This window comes from Helianthus annuus, chromosome 17 (genome assembly GCF_002127325.2).
Source record: "Helianthus annuus cultivar XRQ/B chromosome 17, HanXRQr2.0-SUNRISE, whole genome shotgun sequence".
Taxonomy (NCBI): Eukaryota; Viridiplantae; Streptophyta; class Magnoliopsida; order Asterales; family Asteraceae; genus Helianthus; species Helianthus annuus.
The window spans coordinates 83,228,371-83,235,371 of NC_035449.2; the positions used below are offsets into that span (position 1 = coordinate 83,228,371).

At 34.8% G+C, this 7,001-nt stretch overlaps 1 long non-coding RNA gene across 1 annotated transcript; it reads left to right on the forward strand.

Moving 5' to 3' along the window:
• Window positions 1-2,147: 2,147 nt before the first annotated feature.
• On the forward strand, window positions 2,148-5,446 carry LOC118488947. Its single transcript, XR_004885391.1, has 3 exons — window positions 2,148-2,285; window positions 3,757-3,841; window positions 4,325-5,446. It is a non-coding gene; the product is annotated as an uncharacterized LOC118488947 (long non-coding RNA).
• Window positions 5,447-7,001: the final 1,555 nt, after the last annotated feature.

The window sequence follows — 7,001 nt, forward strand, 5'->3', positions numbered from 1 at the left end:
GCTGAAGATGATGATGGTTTATATGACTTCGATTTTGAGAAAAATGTCACTAATACCACCACCGCTACTGAAGATATCTTTGAGTTTAATGCTGATACTCAAAGAATTGATTTGGAAACCACCACTACAGAGATACCAGTTACCACCACTACAGAGATACCAGTTACCAATGTTGTTTCTGATCCCGTCATTGAATCAATGCCACCTGCAGGTCCATCTGGAACTTTTCATGAAGAACTTGGTAGTTCAAGTGGTAAGAAGCCTGAAGAGCCATTGAGGATGCTATTTGATGATGATTCAAGTGATGATGATGAGTTTATCAGTATGAGGGAAATGAAGAAACGACTAGTTGTGCTTGAGCAAAATTCAATCCACAAAGACGCCAAGATCATTCAGCTTGAAGATACCATAGTGCAAAAGAATCAACAGATTGATCAGCTTCAAGGTGACGTCAGTTTGTTGTTCAACATGGTTTATGATCTGCGTGGAAAGTTGGAAAAGAAGTTTGGTAGAGAGTTTTCTGATCTGACTGATGTGGAAAGTAGAAGAAAGGCTGATGAAGATAGAGCAAGAGCTTTTGATAAGGATGACACTGAGAGGAATGCTGCTTGTAGGATCGTTTGCGGACCCAAATTGAGTCGATCAGAGGCGTTCTATACACTATGAAAGGCGGAAACAGACATAATGCATGAAATTCAGCGAGATTTACTTTAAACTGTCTTGTAGATTGATTTAACACGGTGTACAATCAAAAGACAAACCGACAGCACCTCGGTATCACAAACTGATTCCGTGTCAAATGAAACAGAATCAACCCTATATATAAACAAGCTAATTCCGCATGGAACTCACTCATACGAAATTACATATAAACGATATTACAACTCAAGCGAAATTATCATGTAATTCCGTGCGTAATTACATGTTGCCTCTTCATGCGAAATTACCATCTTCATGCGGAATTAACTGTTTGTATGATTTCTCGAACTCCGTGCCATGTGCAATGCAAGACTCGATACAAGACGAAGTCGACAGATGTATGCACCAACAGACCCCCCCCCCCTCAGATGTTGACGAGTCTACCGTGTGTCGAGTCTTTGCCACCTTCAGTCTTTATTTGTCTGTCTGCTCTCTTTTCTCTCAGCACCAACCAGACTCTCCCTCTCAATATGCCTTTTTCATGATCAGGATCAGAACATGGCTCTATCTTCTCTCCAATTCTCTTGATCAGATCTATTGATTCCTTAAGTTCATCAGCATCCTCAGCTTGCGTGATCTTTTAGTTCCAGAATCGAAACCTGGCTCACTGGATCAGAATCTGGTTCTTTGTAGTTACAGGCTCCCCCTCGAGTTATGCTCGACATCAGGATCGTCACCTGGCTACCAGAATCTTCAGGTATTGGAACTTAGCTTTCTCTAATCCACAGAGTCCTCAGGTATTGGAACCTAGCTTTTCTCAAATTTAAACCTGCATTGTCTCTACCACAAACATAAGTTTTAAAATTTTCAGATTACACAATCACAGACACAACTTGAAGATCTCTTTCTGATGAACCTCTTGAAATGATCATCATGTTCAGCACTTGGAATTTTGAAAATCAACTATTCAACACTAGTTGTCGAAAATCTTTTTGAATTTTTTAAAAAAATATATGCTAAAACACACTTAAAATCTTTTTGAGATTTTTCATATAAAAGAAATGAAATGCAGTAAAGAAATATTTACAGACAATATTTTTGTGAGTTTGTAACACCCCGAAAACAAGTTTGATAGTCAAACCACGTTAATATTAATGAAAGGGTAAAATACCGTTAGTGGTAAAATTAACCAGGTGAATATTAGGATTTAAACAAATAATTCTAATATTAATTAAAAGGAGAATAAATGTTTTGAAAAAAAGTAAGTTTATAAGAAGCCCGAGTTAACGGAAGTTAAAATAAAACGGGTTATAACTCTCGGGACCCACTAAGTAACTAGGAATATCAACCTAGTTAGTTAAGTGTTTTAAAATAATGAAGGAACTTGATATAGTAACCTTTTTATAACTTTTAGAAACTAGAGGGACTAAAAGGGTTAAGTGAGAAAATAATTATTACTAAAACAAAAATTAAAAACCCAAAACACACACTTGGTGTGTGTTCTGGTGGTAGATTACACAGGGGGCGAATAAGCTTTCTTCAACCAAACCCTATCTAGCTAAAAATCAAGCAATTGGAAGGCCAAATCAGTCCCAAATCGAAATCCAAGCTTATTTTAGTGATCACCTAAGCGAAGGGATCACAAGGTATGTTAAATTTCAACTTTTTGTTACATCTTAGAATTTTGATGAACATGAGAAATCAAAATCTGAACTTGATTGATTGATATTTAAATGAAATTAGTAATGAAAACATGTCTAGGAGTAAACCCTAGTCTATAACTTGTTGAATTAGTGATGAAAATTATGAAATTGATAATTACACATACATGCGTTAAGTGGGTGTCGTAATTATGTGATGAACACTGAATTTCAATGTTGAAATAGTGTAGAATTGATGTTATGATACAAGTCTTGGTATTGATTATGAATGCTAGAAATAAGGGTTTGATTTAATGATTGAAACTTGGTTAAAAAGATTAGCCATGAACTAAATAAGAGTTATAGAAATCGTGCCCGCTAGGTGCTTGTTAAAATGCCTGAACGAATGTTTATATGTTGAAATTTTGAAAGAAACACGTAATTGGCTAATTTGACTAATTTCGTGTGATATGGAATATTACGGATTTTAAATATGATGGTGTATGAGAATCACCAAATAGAACTTGCATATATGTTAATTTTAGTTCTAGTTCTTAATTTGACAAAGATGAAGTTAAGAAGATGGTAAAATTAGGATTCATATGATCACTTCTTGAAATAGATGATGTTTTTGACATCTCTTAGCCTACAATCACTGTGTTATAGGTTTCTAACCATTACCAAGAGTTTAATAAGGGTTATAGCCATGGAAATGGGTTGCATTTGATGGTTTGGGTCGAATTTGAAAGGACCCTAAACATGATTTCCGTAGCTTTTTATATGGATTTTGACTAATCTTAAAAAAAATCATATAAAATCAACCGTTTATCCGATTTGGGTGTTCTATACCTTTTCGGAAAGCTTATGAAGTAAATTTTTACTGTTTTCAATCATAAGAAACAAATGTGGTTGTTAAATAGGTCAAAAATGTGAATTAAAATAGCTGTTCAGAAAACTTAAAAGCTGATTGAAAAATGAAAATATAGTTGCTGTGCTGATTTTATAAAAATCATATAAAATCATAGAAAATTCAATAGAATGTGTACCTTATATGCTTGCGAAGGTATTGAAGTTTTCTACGATCCATTTTTGAACATGTTAATCTAGTTCGGACTTTAAATGGGTCATAAAGGTCGATTACAGCAGCTGAATAGAAAATCGCCGCACATTAATAATGTTATTATTAATCCAGAAAAAGACATATCATTGCGTATACTTGTTTATTCATTAAGTATTTATTGTTAGGAACAAATAACACTTTATATGACATGCTTAAAGTGTTCAAAATCACTTACTAACTAGTTTGTATAAGTAACTTGACTAATGGGTCAAACGGTTAGTGAATGGAAAGAATTATGGAAAAAAATAGTTGTTAAATAAATAACATACTTTGATGAATAAGTGTGTGAATCCATAAGGTGTGATGGTCATGTTAATGGTTGACTAATCTAATCGTCTTGTGGATATGATATGGTAGTTTGACTCTGACAAGCTTGGTAAGAGCTTGGAAATGAACGGGTCAAATGGATACAAGTTCAAGTATGAAGCTCGCAAGGATGCAAGTAAGTAAAGCTTACACCCAATTTAAGTGTACATGTTTATTTTATAGGTGATAAATATGACAATGGATTATGTTTAAAAAAATTGGGTTCCGACATGAACCGAAATGAGTCGGAATAAATAAAAACGATCAAAACCATGGTTAATGGTAAAAAGAGGCAAAATGGAATTTAGTCATGAATTGACTAAGAATTTATAAGTTTTCTTAAAGTTACCTAATAGCGTAACTAGAAATGGGAAAAAGGGGTAAAAAGGGTAATTTAGTCACGTGATGACTAAATATAAGTTGAGATTAAATGGATACCCACGGCGTAAGCCGAAATGGGTTAAATATGTATGAAAAAGGAAATTTTGTGGTAAAATCCGGAATGGGTAGTTAAAAACCATGCTTTAAAACAAATGCGAATGTTTGGTCATATAGGCCAAATGGGTCAAATGGTGGTGATAACACCATTTGACAATATTGACTAACGTTGGTTGTTAAGTCGTATGTTCACAGGAGTGAACCGGAAGTGGATAATTGCGTCGGTATAAAGTAGCGGCTAATAAAAGCAAGGTATAAAACGAGTTTATATGTTGACCCGAGCCAGGTACGCATAAACAAGCTTTTAGTTAAACATACGATTCTTGGTCAATTAATTAGCAAAAGTCCTTCATTGTAAAATGAAGGATTAAAATTGACCAAAAAGCCCTCGTTGGGTAAACCGGGCAAACGAACCCTAGAGATTGTTTAGGAACTTGTACTATGATTATGTAACCCTTTTGATACGTATAAGAATATAGGCATAAACTTTCGTGGGTCAAATGCGTAAGAATAGGTCTTTTTAGTAAAATGACTAACCGAAAAGTAATACTCGGGATAATTGGTTTATTGTATTAATTCACCACAAAAATAGTTGTGGTGAAACATAAGTAGACATCTTAAATGTAAAAATGTGAAGTACGAAAAGAGATGAGCGAAATTGATGCTTAAATGCATAAAAACCGTTAAACGGGTCAAAATAAAGCAAGTGATTAAGATTGGCTAAGTGTTGGAAAATTTCAAAATAAACCGGTGAATGTAAACACGAATACAAACCTTGTAATGGAAGCGAAAATGCTAATTTTTGGCAAGCCCGGAATGGGTAAAAACGATAAGCAACGAATATTGTTAATAAACTTGTAGTATGATGTTAAAAGTAACGGGTCAAATAATCACACAAAGGATTTTTAAGTCGTTTGCTTATAAATCAGATTTTTATGCAAACCGAGGTGATAAACGGATTCGTAATTTAATTACGGAAGCGTGGAAAAAAAGAAGAATTACGCGAAACGGACTTGTAGATAAAAAGTTATGGAACTTGTTTATACTTGTTTTTAAGTTATCAAAACTAACCTTTAAGTTGGTTTTTGATGTTAGGTGAATGTAGCTACCATCTGGGTGTCGATCAAGCAATGAAGTGAACCGAACACTATGCAGTTACAAGCTTCTGCACATAGTTTCGTCGTTATTTTTAAACGGCGAACTCAATTACATTACGTTGTATTGTTCTTTAATTGTAAAAGTTTTAATAAACCCATATTTTTCAATATATGTGTATCCACAATTACATATTTATTTTCGTAAACCATACGGAAACTGTTAAATAATAGCAAGGGTCTTACAGAGTTTGTGTAAGAGGATCATATCAGTTTATGAGACAAATCATCAACACCGTTAAGCTTCATTTCATTTTAAGTTCTAAACAATTCACTTAGATTGTCAGTATACTTGGTCCATTTAAATTTTCACACAAAGTTCAATTGTTTCGAGATACGATATTAGTGTTTTAAACACGTAAACTTATTCGTGTGTCCCACCACTTGAATATACCCCCGTATCCAGATCCCAATATTCAGTCTTACAGGTGAGTATACTTAGATGATATCTGTAAAAGGGTTAGATGCGAAACCGTGAGAGCTCAGGTCAGAACTTCCGTTCAGCAAAGAGATGACGGCTCGGCTTTTGGTGTGTTCCCTTTAGAAAATCTTTTCTTCAACAACACATGATTAGCATTTTTCAATGTTTCATCATTTTTTTGTACTGGGGGCTGTGCTAAATTTCAAGCATATTGCAATGTATTATACGGGGACTAGGCCATTGCTTCCGCAAAATCAGAAGTCCTGGGATAATACCCCAGATATCACTGAGTATAAAGACCTAGTATCTCAGAAAGAGGGACCTTTCAAACAAGATTTCGGGGGTTACCCATATATCTAAGAAATGTTCCCCACGAGATAAGCAAGTTTGAAATTTTAGGTTTATATCTCGAAATGACTTTCTTGATGCTCATGTATCTACTTTAGGTTTTGATAAATCTAAAGTTACTTGTTTTCGTTGCAGGGAGAAAGGCCATTTCAAACGGGAGTGCAAGGGTAGAGAAGCTAGTGGAGCTTAGAATCCATTTGGAAAAGATGATTACTACCGGAAAGCCATTTATCAGCAGGTTGGTCAATCACAAGATTCACAGACGGCTCATGGTAGAAAGATTGAAGATTCTAAGAGAGCATGTTTAGTGGACTTCAGCTGGGACAAATACATATCTCCTGACAGCAAAGCCTGTATAGTTGATCAAGATGATGAGAGATTACCTGAAGGTTTTAGCTGGGATATGTCTGTTGATGAAAAAGGAGAGTTCAAAGCATTCATTGCCAAGATTGTCAGAGAGCCAGATATGTTTGCTACATGGATGAAATCTATCGGAGTGAATGTGACTAGTGAGGATGAAAAGTCTGTTACGTCTGATGAAAATTCAGAAAGTGTTGATGAACTTTCAGAAAGATCTGGGGAAATTTCAGAGGGTTCAGATAAGAGTGTTCAAAATGTTGCTAGTTCTGAAGAGGAAGTTGTATTTGATCAAACACCATCTGATTCCAGTTTATCAGATGCAGATTCTGAAAAATCTGTACAATTTGATCAGTCACCAGTTGATAGTAGCAGTGATGATGAGGAAGAGAAACATATCAATTTGCTAAATCTCATCTTTCTCCTGAAAGTTTTCATTTCTATTTTGCAGATCGAATGGAGAAACTGAAGGAGAAACGAGCTGCTAAAGAACAACAACAAGTGAATATTGAAGAAGTTGTTCAGAATGAAAATGTTGAAAGTGTTGCTGAAGAGATAGTTGAAACTGAGAAAGTGAA